Raw genomic sequence first — 18,482 nt, 5'->3', positions numbered from 1 at the left:
AAGGCACTTCCAATGTTAAACGGAAAAAGAGAAACTCTGTCTTTCCTGCATTGCATTTCAGTTGGTGGAGGGAAAGCCATTGGAGACATCGGTCAGACAATTTCTAATTTATTTGCCAGAGAATGATTCGTTCCTTCCCAATAAGAAAAGCAGCTGGGTGTCGTCTGCATAAGAGACTACTTTAGCAAGTGAGAAGAGGTAGAATTGAAGAAAGCACAATGTTACAGTTCGAGCTTGAGTGCTTATGAATATAATTTAACAAGGTTCAAACTGGGTGTGTTGAATCATTTACTCTCACACCCGAGGGGGAAGATATTTGTCAGCTATCCCAGTTTTTGTATTTGTGATATCCAGTAACCCCGGGCGTAGTGGGCATAGCGAGGCTACGTGGAGGTCCGTGGAGTTGCAAAAAAACTCAGTGGAACTCTGCTCCGCTACTCCATCCGCCTCCACGCCCCTATATTATCAATTACATCTTCATTATGTACTAGTAAATTTAAACCACGTAGCTGGCATGCAGTGTCCCGGGGCTCCCCTCCTCCTCTTTCTCACAGGATCGGTAAACCTTGAGAATACTGCGCATCCACTCGCACCCGTGCATTTTTTGTGAGAAATGTGCGGGTGCAGGTGCATGCACATTTTTCTCAAGGATTATCGATACTGTGAGGAAGAGGAGGAAGGCAGACCAGGGACGCTGCATGCCAGGTAAGTGGTTTAAATTTACTAGTAGGAAATGTAAATTTACTTGATAATATAGGAGAGGTGGAGGCAGGGCTGGCCAACTCCGCTCTGTTGTGGAGTGTGTGGAGATTTGCGCTCTCTGCGGAACGCGGAGAAGGCAAATCTCTGCAGAGGTCTCCTCCCAGGGTTAATATCCAGGCCAAATACACCATGATGCATTTTTTGTTTTTTCTGTGATCTTTTTAAGTTGCCAGAGATAAAGTATCCAACACAACTTTTGCTAGAATTGGACTTTGCAAGCTGTGTAGCTGCTTTCTTATATTTACAAATGATGTCTATATTGGTATCAATTTGTTGTACAAGCACATTTTTGCAAAATGGTATGCGTTTAAGAGCAATATGGTAAATTATGAAATTGTATGTGAAACTTCGTTTTATTGTGTCTTTATGCATTTATCTAAGTACTTTTAAATATTTTTTATATACTGTTTTAGAGTATTTTGACACTGAAGAAAATATCACTTGAAGTGTCAGAATTTTACTATTAAAATGAAATTACTGATAACTCCATTCATCTGTCCTCACTAAAGGCCAGAAAGGAGTTTATTCCGCTAGCATATTTTACGTAGTTTTGCTTACTTCTAGTTCCATTGCGAACACAAACTTTAGGCAAAACTACGAATATGTGGTGAAGCGTAGTTAGCCACCCTCCCAAAGTAATTAAAAGTAATAAAAACAGCACTTACCTGCTGTGGCTGCCGCTCTCCTTCCTCCTCCTCACTGTCCTTCTCTGATAACCCCTACATTATACGTCTTGCGAGTGTGCATGCTCACGAGCTAAACATACAACGTAGGGGTTATCTAAGGAGAAGGATTGCGAGGACGAGGAAGGAGAGTGGCCATGGTGAGGAAGAGGCAGTCATGGCAGGTAAGTGCCATTTTTATTACTTTAGAGTAATTTGGGAGGGTGGAGGGTGCGGAGCGGAGCGAAGTTGCACAGAGTTGTTTTCCAACTCCGTGCAACTTCGTGTAGAGGCACTCCGCCTGCTCTTTCCAGGCTTAATCTTTATGCATCCAAGCATTGTTTTAGGAAGTTTAAAAAAAATTGCAAGTGCCTACAAAAAGCCCTGAACCCCGTTACTGTTGTTTATTCCTACATTTCATTCTATTCGAATGAAATATTTGGCACCATTATATTTAAAATATGATATTAAATCACAAGCACTAGCACTGAATTTTATTTTGAAATTTCCTAATTGTTTAGATGGTTTTTTAAAGTATAAATTATTAACATGAAAATTCTAATTAGATTATTTGATATTTAATGGTTTGAATGATAATTTCTCGCCTTTCAGATAGTCTACTGCACTTGTACACTTTCTACTCTTGGAATAAATCACAAAATTGCCCTACACATCTAGAACTCATTTAATCTGCTCCATTGGTTAGGTAGGAGACCACACTTAGGAATGGATATGTTACAATGACACAAAGTAGCATCCATGATCGGGGTATAGCCAGGTGTAATGCCCAAAGTTATCATTATGACATTATCCTGTACACACCCATCACATCTAGTTAGATACAAAGAACAGAGGAGTTGTGTTTAGGAAAAGAGGTAGAGACAGAAAGTTGCATCTGTGACTACACAACCAGGACCAATAAAGAAGCACAATGGAATTGCATATTTTACAGGGTGTAATAATCCCTCTTTTTGTGCTGGAGTCCAAAATATGGTTCAAAGGAAAGGAAATTTAAAAGAGAATATGTATATGTCATTGTTGGGCATCAATCTACTGTCGTGGAAGAAAGTCTCAACCACCTCTGCAGATATTGCATCCCTGCTATTTTTCCATTGCTGTGGGATCACCCTGTACTTTGTCTTTTTGAGAACATTTGTTGGGGTCCCTAATTATAAAGGGCCCGTCAAACTGCAGACCTGGTGCTCTGTAGAGGCATCATTGGTGTGCCCTCCCTGAAAAACAGTCTCATCCAATTGGACACCACAGATTACTGATAGAATATTGAAGAGAAGAATATCGAGCTGCCACATTATCGACTTCCTATCTACAATCCTATTGAATCCTAAATATAGTTGTTAATATTATAGTTTGCTAGAATATCGACTTTTTTAAATGTCTTAAAAGTAATATAACATGAATTAAATAATAAATATAATTTAGTAAAACACACCTAAAAATAATTTTAAAAGTTTCAAATTAATAAATAATAAATGTAATATAAAAAACATGCATTTTTATTGTTTTATATATATATTAACTTAATATATTCGAAATATATATATATATTTTTAATTATAAACTGTTAAAAACAGAAAGTAAAATATAATTACCTATATATGAATAAACCTATAATATAAATATAAAAATATATGATATATAATAAGTTAAAACATGAAATAAAATAATATTTTACACTACATGAAATATAACAATACTGAAACCGTTGCATAGCGTAGGGGAGAAAACTACTATTCCCACTCCAGCGAGTGGTACATTAAGGAAAGTGTTGGATAGCGGGTGGATAAAAATTACTATTCCCATTCCAGCGAGTGGAACAGTAGGAAAAATGTTGGATAGCGGGTGGGTAAAAATTACTATTCTCACTCCAGCGAGTTCAACAGTAGGGAAAGTGTTGGCTAGCAAGAGGGTAAAAATTACTATGCCCACGCTAGTGAGTGCAATAGTAGGAAAGTGTTGGTTAGCGGGTGGGTAAAATTACTATTTCCACGAAGCTCCGGGCCGTTGGGATTGATGGCGGCGTGAAGGACTGCGTGAGGCTCAGTGAGAACTTGGCGGGTGGAGAAAATTCGGCGGACACGCTTTGTCTCAGATATTGCTGGCTGCAAGGAGGAGGCGTGTGCACTGCTCCGGTCCCATTTTGGTTTAGGCCCCCGCTTTTGCTTCACTCACTCAGCTGCTGGCTTTGTTGCTGACAGCGCTGGCTGTGCCGGGAGGCGGGCTGCTCTCCTCTGATCTTCCCTGCTCAGGACGGCTGTTTTGACCCAGTATTTTCCCTATAAAACTCCAGAAGAAGAGAAACTAAGGTTTGAAGAGGGTTAAAGCGGGTTAGAGCGGCTGCTGCATGATTCCGGTTGCATTTTAAAAAAGGAGAGCTCCTCTGTTGGCAGCGACAAGCTCAATAAGGCTAGATAAGGTGAATAAGGTGAGAAGCAGAAAGGAGAGGGTGCTCTCAATTTGTGACTTTGTGACCAACGCTGCACAATAACCCACCTGGGTCCCACAGACACCGCTGCTCTCCCCCGCTACCGCTCTGGTCATTGCGGCCGCCGAGTGGGGAGAGCTGGACTTCAACATCCAGCAGCTCTTGCTGGACCGGGACGCCGCCCATCAGCTGCTTTTCACGCCCGGAGGCGCACAAGAGGACGCTGCTCCTCCCGTGACGCTGGATTGCGCACGGGAGCTGCCGGGAGAAGCCCGGGAGAAGGGCGGGCCGACTGTGGCCGTCCGGGGACGGAGGAGGACGGGACGGGCCCGGTCCTTAACATCTGTGGATTGGGAAGTGCCTGGAAACACTCTCGGCCAAGATTCGGGTTAGTACATGACATATCCCTTGCCATATGACTCATGGGTGATAGTGAGAGACACCTTGAACTAGTGACACTTGGGAGTAATAGTGGGCAAGTGACACTGCCTGGATATCTATTTATCAAAGTTTGGTGAATTTTGGAAATACTCTGTAGCCCCATTTATAAAGAAAAACGATTAGTGCAAACAGGGTCATCAAAATTATCCAAGGGTACCCCTCTAGTCTCCTCTAATGACAGTAAATCTAAAGGTATACCTATATCGATTCCGGACAAACCTAATGCCATTGATAGAATGCTAGGTCAAGCATTAAGGAAAGTAGCATCGGAGATTGAGCGAACAGAGAGAAGTCTCTTATTAACTCCCCAACCTATTTCACTAACCCTGGACCTAGACTCAGAAGACCAAACATCGCTACATAGCTTCACCTGATCTTGAAATATTTGATATCCCTTGTGTTCAAGATGGGACTTCACCACAAACTAGCGAGGCTAAGAAAACGAATAGGAATAAGTCTAGGCACAAGAAAGTCACCCCGAATAAGGCCCCGTTAGATAGTCCCACCACATATACAAGGCCTACTTGGGGGGCTGTATCAAACACACAAGAGCCCCCAATGTGGGTAGCCCAAATAATCACCAACTTACAAAACCACCTAGAACAACTCATGGCCAATCAGACTAAATTGGTCCTTAGCAGATTGGATAAAGTAATAAGTTTGGTTAAAACAAAGGGGCTGCCAGTTGGCAGTAATCCTGTCCCTCCAGGTAAAAATCAATTGAGGGAGGATACTATTACTAGCTTAGAAATGCCACCTATAAACATACCCAGAAACGCCCAAGGCAACACCATTCAACAACCCCTGGCTTCCCTGAACACACAACCAGAAGGCCCGATATCGGTTCCTCCGACTTTGCCCGCTGCCAGTAGAGACGCACCTCAGGAAGCGTCAAAGGGCATACACCGAGCAATGGTTCACAGACAATCCACGACCCCCCCTGTAAACCAGAGCCCACCAGAGAATACCACCCCCAAGGGGCATTCTAACACGCCAGTAACCCTCAATTTACCTCCTGACGCAGCACCTTATGTAATTATTCTTACAGGAGTTCCAGTGCTGAGGCCAGAACAGGTGGAAACTTATCAAGTCAAGTCAAAAGATCTTTATTCGGAATAAAAATATCCATAAAAGTACAGACAAAATACAATCAAAAACAATACAGTACAATAATATGACATCTGGGAAATAAATTAAAGACCAATGAATCAATTTCAATTTCAATTTCACATTTACACACAGATTGTCCATCCTTACTAAAAACAGCATTATATACAATTAAAAATGGTTTCTAACAAACATAGTTAAAAAAAAATGGATGAATAATATCAGCATCGTTAATAGGTCCACATTAATGATGTGCAAAGATGCAAAAATGTGCAAAAAGGAATTTTAAAGTGCATAAAAAGAGTGCAGTGTGCAGTATTTATACATCGATATATAAAGTGGCTCGTGATCTAACGGCAGCTTTGAGAAAGCAGCTCACCCTGAATATTACTTCATCTGATCCCAGTGATAAAAAAGACCTCAGTGCTATTCTAAAGCTAGTCAATTCATGTTTTCTGCAGTAAGGCATTAGATAATGGGCAGAAAGCTTTTTATAAAAACCACAGAAAAACAAAAAATGCATAAGGCTCTGTTTCATATTAGGGTTACATGGACAATTCAGGGTTTCTAAGTGTTTGTTGTAACCCAAAGGGAAGTTTAGTAAATTTACTATACTCCCGTCTCGGAAGCGAAACAGTAAGCTCCTATTCCATCTGCCAAGATGCAAACATAAATACCTGTATGGAGGGCCTGGATGTTTAATGTGAGGTCCAGAATAGCCCATGTATTTCATAACAGTGCATTTAGGCAAGTTCTTCCTTTCCCGCTCTTCTCTATACAAATGATATAGTGCCCTCTGAATAATGGTCTTGTGAGAACGATTTATTAGGCTGGGTGAAGTGAACAAAAATCCATGTCCTACACTATCGAGGCAATCTTTTACCGCTTTTAACCAAGGTATACAGTGTGCCCTATCACATTTTAAACAGTCCAGTATTATATCTCGGGTCAGAGTGGCAGCCGGGTTAATCCATATCTTTAGCCAGAAGAGTGATGGTCTAGATCTTACAAAGTCTTCTATATATGAAATATTTAATTCATTGTGACATACATAGTGAGGGGAGCAGATAACCCCACCCAGCACCTTCCGACAAAACCTGTTTTCTTCAGTTTGGATATGGGTGCAGTTTGTGTAACCCCAAACCTCGGCGCCATAAGTGCCAGTTGGAATACATTGGGTTTGATAGATCTTAACTAGTGGTGTAATCACATCAGCATAGTTGGGTTGTGGAAACTTATGGCGAACTTAAAAACAAAACCATGTTCTGGTTAAATTAGTGCAGGTCCCCGGTGGGCACGGAACAGGGGGAAATAATAATGGTTCGGCGGGTGAATTGGGTGGAAACCAGACCTAAGGAGGACATCGGGGATTGTGTGGTGGTGAACTTTAGAAACAGGCAGGTGGTGGATCAGATATTAAGTTGGGGTCCAACCACAGAGGTTAGTAACACCAGATCCATGCGTCTTAGTTTCTTTTATCCCAAAGGGGTTTATAATCGGGGGAGTGCCATGGGCGGATTGAAAGCTAGGGAGTGGAACTTAGTTGGGCATAACCGCAGACCGCACTATGTAGGCATGAGGAATCAGGGCGGGATTGATCTCCAGAATAGATTCGATCCTCTGTCGACCCTAGAAGAAGTAGACTGACTGGGGATAGATACAAACCCTAGACATATACAAGCTAGGGATAAGAATCATGGACAGATTAAGACACCCTGATTAAAACATCTCAAAATGAGTAAGCGCAGAGAGGGGAAAGTAAGGGGGCAAATATGGCAGAGAGTACCCAACCATGTACTGTAAGTGAGATCGAGTCAACGGGACTAGATAGCATTGATTTAGGCACCCAATTAATAAATATAAATAAGGCAGCTGACCCTAATGAAATTACTATACTGTAAGGAAACACACTCACTCATCCCCCCAGGGACAGGACAAGAAGAACAGTTGGGAGGGATGGACTGAAAATACTATCCTGGAATGTAGCAGGACTTGCTGCCACATACAAAGATCAGGAATGGAGGCAATACATCACCAGGTTTCATGTAATATGCCTGCAGGAGACCTGGATGATTGATTGTAACCATTTCTCCCTGGAAGGGTTTAAGTGTTTTTCAGTCCCTGCACATAGGTCAGCACCAGGGAGAGCTATGGGAGGGCTGATCTTATATGTAGACCTTCTCATACAAGGGGTCTGGTCCAACCTCAACTGGGCATCACAGAACATGATGGAAGTGGGCTTTCGCTCAAAAGGCTTAAACATCATCCTGGTTAATTGGTACAATGTGGTGGGGGCAAATGGGAAAGGAAACACAATAAAAGAACTGGATTCCCGCCTAAACGCCCAGCTGACGATGGTGCCAACAGCAAAATCGGCAGCAGCTCCATCTGTAGTCCTGGTGGGGGATTTTAACTGTCATCTTTGCGCAAACTTTAAGCCATTGAACAAGGATTGGTCACGGTGTACAGTGGAGAAAGGGCCACACTTCTCGTATTCTATGGAAGGGGTGGAGCTAGATAAGGTGCTGAAAGGCCACAATTTGGTCCATACAATGGACCTGATAGAAATGGGCAGTGGTGAGGAGCTCAACCCTACTTTTAAGGGCAGAGGATGTCGGTCGTACATTGACTACATTATGGTGTCACATATACTCAAAAGCTGGGTTAGTAGGGTGGAGAAAGAAAATAGTATATTTAGTGATCATAACCCCATGGTGCTAGAATTAAAAGGTGCAACTATTAAAAACATATCATGTGGGGTAGGAGCGACAGAGAAGATATCAGACCAAGGGAGAAGACTTAGATGGTCTAAAATAGATGGGGATAATTTTTACAAAATTTTTATAATCACAGGGGCAAACCCACTAAATACATGCCTCGATCCAAATATTGAAGGGGTAGCTGTAGTAATTGCATTTGAAAAGATGGCGCTCCTCATTGACGGACTATTGAGGACCACTGGGACTAGGATAGCGATGACCCCCGAACCTAGATGGTTCGATAAAGAATGCTCAAAGGCACACAAAGATCTTAAATCTAGCCTAAAAATAACCCCTAGAGATAGTATTTACATAGCTCAATGTAGGCTGACCTATAAGAATGCACTAAAAGCCCGTAAAACCAGTCTTCAAATACAAGCTTGGGCGGATCTAAGGGAGGCAGCGGAAAGAAGAGACCTGACTGAGTTCTGGAAAATTATAAATAAACCATGTTTCCAGGACTCAAATGCCCCACACATTTTAAATACTATCTTGCCAGAGCAGTGGCACTCCCATTTCAGAAATTTATGCAATCACACGGGAGAAATAAACAATGATGAAGGACAGAGGTTAAAACTGACTGCACGGCCAGAGATTACCCTGGCTGAAGTAGAAGGTACAATCCTGGGGCTAACTAAAAATAAGGTGCTTGGCCCGGATGGAATTCCTCCTGACCTATACCTCAGTAAAATAGAGCTGTGGGCGCCCATCCTCACGAGGGTCTTGAACGCGGCAGTGGAGGCGGGTCTGCCGCGTTCTTGGTCCTTGGCAACCATAGTTCCAATTTTTAAAAAAGGAAACCGAGATGACCTCAATTGCTATCACCCGATATCTTTGATTGATGTCACGGCGAAGGTCCTGGGTAGGGTGGTTTTAAATCGCCTGACCGAATGGGCAGATACCCACCGGGTAATAACAGACACGCAATATGGGTTCAGGGAGGGGAGGTCGACCACGGACCAATGCCTGAATCTTTACTTGTTGGTCGCTAAGTACACCATAGCCAGCAAGGAAGCGGTCTACCTGGGATTCATGGACCTCTCTGCGGCATTCGATCATGTGAACAGAGAGAAGCTATGGGCCCTGATGAAAGGTTTAGGGGTGGACCAGGATTTAGTTAACATCCTAAAGGCTTTGTACTGGAACACGGTAGCGTCCGTCCGTTTTAACCAAGACTTAAGCAAGACCTCATCATTTCTATGCACTAGTGGAGTGCGGCAGGGCTGCATTTTAGCTCCTTTTTTGTCTTCACTTTATATTAATATTCTAGATAGGGATTTATGCAAACTTGGAGTGGATTCCCCGCAAATAGGCACTCGCCCAGTTCCCGTCCTGCTTTACGCGGATGACGCGGTGTTATTAGCCCGGACACAGCGGGGTTACAGAGGCTCATTGATGGATTTGTGAGTTTTATGGCCTCACTTGATTTGACGGCAAATCTGGACAAATCATATGTTATGCTCGCGGGAGGCAGACCAGACAAGAAATTTTCTTATAAGATAGGAACCCACAAAATTAGTCTGGTGCAGTCCTTTCCCTATTTAGGTGTACTATTCGATGGGCTTCTAAAGTTTTGATCTTTAGTGGACAAACATTGTGCAAAATTGGTGGCCTCATCCAGTGCTATAATGGGGTATGGGAGAAGGCTGGGGAGATGGTCTCCTGAGCAAGTGATGAATTTGTACAGATCGATGTTCTGTGCTAAGGCAGCTTACGGGGCGGAAGTTTGGGGTTTTGTGAACATATACCCGGTCCAGGCAGAGAAAAACAAATTCTTCAGAAGGATATTGAAAGTCCCATCGAGTACATCGGCCTACATTCTACACGAGGAACTGGGAGAACCCTACATTGAAGACCAGATTAAGATCAGACCCCTTTTGGCCTGGGTGAAAATCTGGTACAACCCCGAGGCAGACCTCAGTAGACAAATTATCACAGACTGTTTGAAACGAGACAAATGGAGCTCTATCCCCTGGCTAAATTATGTAAAGTGCACCCTAGAGGCCATTGGCTGTAAAAATCTCTTCACTGAACCTGAAGCCCTTACTGCCCAGAATAAAACAACGGTCAAGAAAATGTTTGGGGAATGGACAGTTGCAAAGAGGGTGGCTACTGAAGAGTGTAAATCCACAGTTGTGGCTTATAGGTTATTGAAAGTAGGGAGTGGAAGGGAAGCCTATCTCTCACTGATCCATAATGCACAGGACAGATTTTATTTGACCCGTTTTAGAGTAAACCTGTTGCATCACTTGTTGGCTGATCCCCCGGGTTTTACCTTAACGGTCGAGCAGAAGGGTACCTGCGGTTGCGACAATAGGTCCCTGCAGGATACCCTTCATTTTGTTTTGCTGTGGCCTTTTTATTCATCACCTAGGCGAAAGTTCCTGGTGGGATTACTGAAACAAGCCAAGTTTAAACATGCTAAGGTAGCATTAATGTTTTTACAGAAGGCTAAAGATGCATATACCCTTTGCTGTATTATGAGTTTTATTAAGATGGCAGTGAGGCTAAGGAACTCAAGAGAGATGAGCTGAATATGATGCCCTGCAAATTAAGACTTTGGATCAAATGAAATGAAATGTATTAGATGAATTATTATTTCTAATGTATTTTTAACTGTTTTTATGTACTTTTATGGTATCTTTTTAAGTGCGAATAAATAAATATTTGATTTGATTTGATACTATTTCCACTCCAGTGAGTGCAACATTAGGGAAAGTGTTAGATAGCGGGTAGGAATAATGTACTGTTCCCACACCACCAAGTGTAACAGTAGAGAACGTTTTGGATAGTGGAAGGGTAAAAATTACTATTCCCACTCCACTGAGTGCAACAGTAGGGAATGTTTTGGATAGCAGGAGGGTAAGCATTACTATTCCCTCTCTAGCGGGTGGAACAGTAGGGAAAGTTTTGGCTAGCGGGTGGGTAAAAATTACTATTCCCACTTCAGTGAGAGCACCTGTAGGGAAAGTGTTGGATAGCGGGTGAGTAACTATTACTATTCCCCCTCCAGTGAGTGCAACAGTATGGAAAGTGTTGGATAGCGGGAGGGTAAACATTACTATTCCCACTCCAGTGAGTGCAACGGTAGGGAAAGTGTTGGATAGCGTATTGGGAAAATTACTATTCCCACTCCAGTGAGTGCAACAGTAGGAAAAGTGTTGGATAGCAGGTGGGCAAAAATTACTATTTCCAGTCCAGTGAGTGCAACTGTAGGGAAAGTGTTAGATAGCGGGTGGGAATAATGTACTATTCCCACTCCAGTGAGTGCAACAGTAGGGATCATTTGTATAGCAGGAGGGTAAAAATTGCTATTCCCTCTCCAGCGAGTGGAACAGTAGGGAAAGTTTTGGATAGCGGGTGGGTAAAAATTACTATTCCCACTCCAGTGAGTGCACCAGTAGGGAAAGTGTTGGATAGCGGGTGGGTAGACATTACTATTCCCACTCCAGTGAGTGCAACAGTAGGGATAATGTTGGATAGCTGGTGGGTAAAAAATTACTATTCCAACTCCAGTAAGTGCAAAAGTACGGAAAGTGTTGGATAGCGGAAGGGTAAAAATTACTATTCCCACTCCAGTGAGTGCAACAGTAGGGAAAGTGTTGGATAGCGGGAGGGTAAACATTACTATTCTCACTCCAGCGAATGCAACAGTAATGAAAGTGTTGGATAGCAGGAGGGTAAAAATTACTATTCCCAGTCCAGCGAATGCAACAGTAGGGAAAGTGTTGGATAGTGGGTGGGAATCATTTAATATTCCCACTCCACCAAGTGTAAAATTAGGGAAAGTGTTGGATAGCATAGGGGAATAATTTAGTATACCCACTCCTGCAAAATAATTAACATTAAGTAACAGTTCATTATTTTTCCTAAATTAATTTACCTCCCACCAATTTCCCCTATTAACGTCATCTACAATATTGTAAAATACTAATAAATTAACATAATTAATTAACAATTAATTAATTAACTGATAACAAGTAACAAAAAAATGAATAACCATCTGATCTAAATTAATTCACACAATTTGAACACTGTTGAGCACTGTGCACCTTGGTATTCCCCCAAACTTATAGAAATGAAACAACTATGTAAGCGCCTTTAGAGAAATTGGAGAAGGGGTTTCTCGGCTACGGAGAAAAGTAAATACAGAGATGCCATTAGAGCCTATAAGACATAAATTGGAACTGCCCAATCTAGCTATTCCGAAAAAAAATCATCTCTGCTGCCAACTCTCTCCGGGAATTTTTTAAAATAACTAAGTCCCTTCTGAAACCACCAGTACCCCTTTTGCCCTCAGAAGATAAAGGTGGACGCTGTAACAATTTGGCAGTGTTCTTCTATAAGAAAATTGAAGATATTTACTCCACCTTTCCCCCCCCTAGTAGTATCAACAAGGTCTGACCTGTCCGGGGACCCTTCCCAACTCCCTGACCCCATTATTGACTCAATCCCCCCCCATGGATATAAAAGCTGTAAAAATTTACTTTGCCCAGCTGAACTCCGGTTCCCCGCGCGACATCGCAACCTCCACCATTCTTAATCAGGTCTTTGATTCTATCGCCCCCATGATCCTGGAGCTTGTGAATACCTCCTCCTGGAAACGGGCCATGGTCAGAGCCCTGTTGAAGAAACCTAACATGGACCCTGAAGTTTTTGTGAATTACCGCCCAATCTCCCTCTTGCCTGGGATAGCAAAAATGAGTGAAAAGTACAGCAACTCTCTCTACATTCCTTGAGGAGAACGATTGTTTACATCCTTGACAAACTGGCTTCAGACCCAATCAAGGCACAGAGACGGCCTTGTTAGTGGTGAGTGAGGAATCAAGGAAAATTCTAGATGCCGGAGGGTCCGCGGCTATTATACCACTCGACCTTAGCATGGACTTCGACACAGTCAACAACCAACTCCTGGCTGTAAGCATAAGAGAAAGTGGGTTGACGGGAATGCTTCTTAAATGGCTTGAATCTTTCCTGATAGATAGGTCATTCCAGGTCTTTGAAGATAATATTGTCTCTGATAGGATGCCTCTGAGATGCGGGGTGCCTCAGGGCTTTTCCCTGAGCCCCATGCTTTTTAATGTCTATATGCGCCCCCGGCTGAGGTGGTTAAGCCCTTTGGGGTGAGGATCATCACCTACACTGATGACACCCAGTTGATTGTGTCCCTTAATCCTTCAGACAATAATAAGACCAGCCTGGCACATTGCCTGGAAAAAGTGTCAGTGTGGATGGATGGCTCTTTTCTAAAATTAAATGCTGCCTAAACGGAACTGATGTTTCTGGGCAAGTCCTCTAACCTGAAGTTCAGCACATTTTGGCAGAATTGCTTAGGCTCTATGCAAACCCCCAACGATCATATTAAAAGTCGTGGGGTATGATTGGACCACAATCTGAACTTTAGGGAACAGGAGCGCAGGATAACAGGTACTTGCTATGGCATCCTTAAAACGATTAGAAAGATTCTACCCCTTCTGCCCTATAGCGCTCAGAAACTGCTGGTACAAGCCTTGATTCTCTCGCGGCTTGATTACGCCAATGCGGTCTATCTAGGCACCCCCGCTTCTACTATTAAAAAACTTCAAACGGTCCAAAATTATGGTGCACGACTGCTGATGCAGGCTCATATTCATGAATCTGCTAAGCCAAACATCACCTTTTTGCATTGGTTGCCAGTGGCCGAGAGAATCCAATTTAAGGCGCTGTGTATTGCGCACAAGTCTCTTTCTGATAACGCTCCACCGATTCTCTGTGCCATCGTCCCCTGGTATCTTCCAAAAAGATCACTGCGCTCTGAGAAGAAACATCTCGCAATTGTTCCCATAGTTAACCGGGTGCGGAGTGGAGGTCAGTGCTTTTCCGCCATTGCGCGAAATGTTGGAATCAACTACCAGATCTTATTCGGCTCGAACCCAACCACCTACTGTTCCGCAAACAACTGAAGGGTCTGCTGTTCCCTTGAAGCTGCTGGCATGTCTCGAGTTAAGCTCTGTCTCTAGCGCTGGGAGAACTTTGGTAGCCATGCGCTTTACAAGTGTATATTCATTCATTCAAAGCTATAAAATAACTTTTAATAAATATTATATAAAAAATAATAAAAATTACATTAACATTAAATTACTTCCCACCCTACTCCCCTATCAACCCTCATCGCGCTCCTAAAAAAAGTGCACAATTAACATATGTATGAATCAATTATTAATAATACATATCTAATGTATTACTAATTAATAAAAAATAATACAATTACCATGATTACCAATTAATTAGTAATTGTTAATAATCAATGTACAATTAATTAATAATACATTAATTGACTACCTTAACAATATAAATTATTAAATACAAAAGTGTTAATTAATAAAATAATTAATTAATTATTCAATTAATTTCAAGTAAATTACTTCCCACCCTATTCCCCTATAAGCCCACAATCGCTACAGAATAAAATTATGCAAAAAGTAATTAACATATAATTAATTAATTCTAAATAATTCTTAAAAAATATATTATAATTAAATAACTCCCCACCATATTCCTCTATAAACCCACAATCGACTACGGAATTAAATTACACAAACATTAATTAACATAAAATTCATTACTTTAGAAAACTTCAAACATACATTAGAAAAATAATACATACTTTTAATACATACACTAACATACAAAACACAAAAAAAATCGATATTATTAACAACGATAAATTTACAAAGAATATTACTAACTACGATATTATAAAAAATGATATTTCCTACCTTCATGTCGATATTCTTAACCACTATATTTTTGCAGGTCGATATCCTGTCCACTCGATATATAAAACTCGATATTTGGTCCACTCGATATTTTTAATTCGACATTATGACTAGTTACCGGTCACCACACTGCATTGTAGTCCCATTTGATCCTTTTGCCCAGGGCCTGACTAATAGGAAAAGTTACACTTTTTTGGGCATGCAGTATCTGCACCCAGTGGTGATTCCTACTGAACTCATTTTCGAAATTAGGACCAGTGTCCTCTAAGAAATGGACTTCTTCCTGTTTATATTTTTGAAGAATGTAAATTTTCTCCAAGACTATGTCCACGGATTAGGAATACAAACATGCACATTAGAATGAATGTGGATGGAACACTGGTCGCAGTCACCTTCTCTGCACCTGTTGTTAGATTTATTCTTTGATGATAGCCAGTATAGTTTTACGTGGGTGGTAAGTTGCAGATAGAAAATGGCTGCTATTTAAAGAGGGCAACTAGGTCACATCACAGCCATTTCCTTGTCCTCTCCTGATTGTTCAGGTCTTGTATGGAGGGAATACACACGTTTTACCAAGAGTGTGTGTGTTTGCAGAATTATTACATGTGTGGAGGCACATAATATCCTGCGTTTTGGGAACGGTCAAGGGATAGTTTTGAAGAATGTACATTTTTGGGAAAGGTCAAGGGATAGTTTTCCAAGAAGCTGCTTCGAGGAGGAAAAGTCATCCATTGGTTGATTGGGCTTTCACACTTGTAAAATGCACTCACTCTAATTGGCAGGCAGTGCTAACCAAAGGCAAGGCTGGAAATATAAGCTGTAGTTCCTCTCCAGATAATTGAAAAAATGCATCAGCACATACTTGCATAGAACCCTGCTGTGGTGCTTCCGGAATTTAGACCTGAATGCTGTCCAATTCTTCAGGACTACAAACAAGCTTGAAACCCTCTAGAACCTTTACTGTCTTGACCCAAAGCTGCTGCTGTCCTTGGCTGCATGAAAATCCTTAGATGTTTCAAGGAGTCCTGAAATGTGTAAGCAGTATTAAGCAATACTTTCCACTGCTCACCAGGCACCGGATGAGAGTTAAACCTAGCCCGATATCTACAAGTGCAGGAGACCTGAGTGGTTGAAATTGGCAAAAACACCTCGTCCTTGCACCACCTTATAATGTTTTTACTTGTTTCCAACCTAACTCTTTTCTGACAGAGGTCCAGCAGCCGTTTGGCCTAAGGGTCAGCTGAATTGACAGACTTGAGAAGTTTTTGAGTGGTTTCAAGATGTGTACTTGGTCCTGTGAGCGTTCACCTCATTAGTCTCCATGACCAAGATATCCAGTAGCCCCTTCAGTACTAAGCTATTTCACCACACTCAAATGTGAAATCGATGACTAGGAGACACTATGAACCAGAGTTATGAGACGCCTACATTCTAAATCACTAACTATAGGAAGCTGGCTCTGCACATACTATACCAAAGTAAGGTATAGTGTGCACAAGAGTCTAGGGGTTCCCCAGAGGTATAGCAGAAGCTCAATTAGATAATCAATAACAGCTCTATTTGTGGTAGTGTGGTTGAGCATTTAGGCTTATCAGGATGGTGTGTTGAGGATTTATTGTATTCACTCAATCAAGGCTGATGTCACACACTAAGAGAAGGAATCCAGACTAATTAGGTAAGTATAAAAAAGGTATACTTATAGCTTATTTTTAGAACTAAGCAGGACTAGGTACAGGTAGGTAATAATTACTTTACGATGCACGACTGTTCAGGGAAATGCAGAAATTCTTGTAATTGTAACAGTTACAGGTTGATATCACTTTTCAGACTACTTGGCATTACACAGTAAATAGTCTGTGATTACTTTCGGATCATGTTACAATAGTGCTCACTTTTCCCCATATATTGGCAGTTCTACATAGAACACTTTCTAGACCCAAAATCTCATACTATGAGTCCCTGTGGGAGGAAAAATGGTTATTGAAATCAGAGGTAAGTATTGGACTTAAGAGGTTTAGGTTTGGGGTTAGGACCAAGGTTCCTCAAGGTCCAAGTGGACACTCTATTTACACCACGAGGGGCACTGGGGCAGCTGGGTACAGAGTGCAGGGACCCAACGTTAGCCAATGGGCTAAGGGTGGCCTTTGGTTGGGGTTTGCTGGCAAGCAGGCCACTTGAGTGTGGGAGCAAAGCTCCTAAAGTTGCAGTTGGCACAGCACGGGCCAATGGCCGACACAAGAACTCCACCGCCAGATGCACCGAGGGTGCAGTAGTTAAAGCGGACGTCACAGTCCCTGGGCTTCTCAGTGGAGATTGTCGGTTCCAGAAAGTTGCAAGCTTGGTTGGAAGTACTTCTTGGAGGTAACCAATGACTGGGACGGCAACTGGGGATCTGTGAAGATGATTCGACACCATCAGCTGGGCCACCCAAGGCCAGAAAGGCATCGAGGGCTGAGGTGTCGTAGGCGTCTGTTTCCTTAGGCTGCGATCGGTTGTGGTCGGTGTCAGTCAGACAGACGCGGTCGGACTTCATGGACCGCTTCGTCAAGGGAGCAGTTGTCTTACCACCTTCAAGTACAGGCTGCAGGTTTAGTTTCGAAGCTTGTGGGAGGTCAGGGATCACCAGATCCTAACCCAGGATCATCAGTGGGACCTCTTTGGAGTATGGGGTCGCTCAACCTCAGGCCGTGGCGGTTGGGTGCAGAATGGTGCAGAATCAGGGATGCCAGACTCTGACAATTAGTCTTTGGTTTGAGTAAATCCGGTGCTCACGGTGGACAGAGTCTGTTATTTGGGTACAGGGCAGGTCCTTTAGACTCTAGGGGTCTGCTGCTGCAGGACATCTGAGGGGTGGAGTTGGCAACGGTGGGCACACCTCTCTTCCTAACTTGGATTCCCCGCCGATTCTCCCGTCCAAGTCGGAGTGAGAAACGGTGGGAGCCAGCTGCCAGAAGCAGCAAAAGGCAGGGACAAGTTACAAACGTGGTAGGCCTTTGAAGTTTCCTCTTTCGTGGGTGCAGCCCATCCTGGGGAAGGAGGCCAGGATGGGCTTTTTTCTACACTAAGAGATCGGGCCCTCTACCCAGGGGTCCAGAAACCTGTCTGGTCGTGGCAATGGCAGCCATTCAGGACCCACAGCAGGGCTGATAGTTTTTCAGGCGGCATCTCTAAGATATCCCCTGAGGGCATTTTACATTAAATCCCACACTAGCATCAGTGTGGGTTTAATGTGCTGAGAAGCTTGCTACCAAACTTCCCAGTTTTTAATAAAGCCATTATGGAGCTGTGGAGTTCGTAGAGACCAATTCCCAGACCATATAACCATATATTCTTTATGGCTTTACTACACTTCCAATGTCCATGAATGAACACAGACGCTGTAGGGGTACAAAGCTTATGCCTCTGTACCCTTACCTTAGGTCTAGGGCACCCTGCTAGAGAGGTGACTTAACTAGGCATTAGGCAGTGGATTGCAGGCATGGCACGCAGGGGTGTGTGCCATGTTGACTCTTCACTTTCCTCTGCACCAAAACATGCTGCCTACAACGGC

The sequence above is a fragment of the Lissotriton vulgaris genome, chromosome 10 (genome assembly GCF_964263255.1).
Source record: "Lissotriton vulgaris chromosome 10, aLisVul1.2, whole genome shotgun sequence".
In the NCBI taxonomy this organism is placed as follows: Eukaryota; Metazoa; Chordata; class Amphibia; order Caudata; family Salamandridae; genus Lissotriton; species Lissotriton vulgaris.
Note: the sequence above shows the minus strand (reverse complement) of the source record.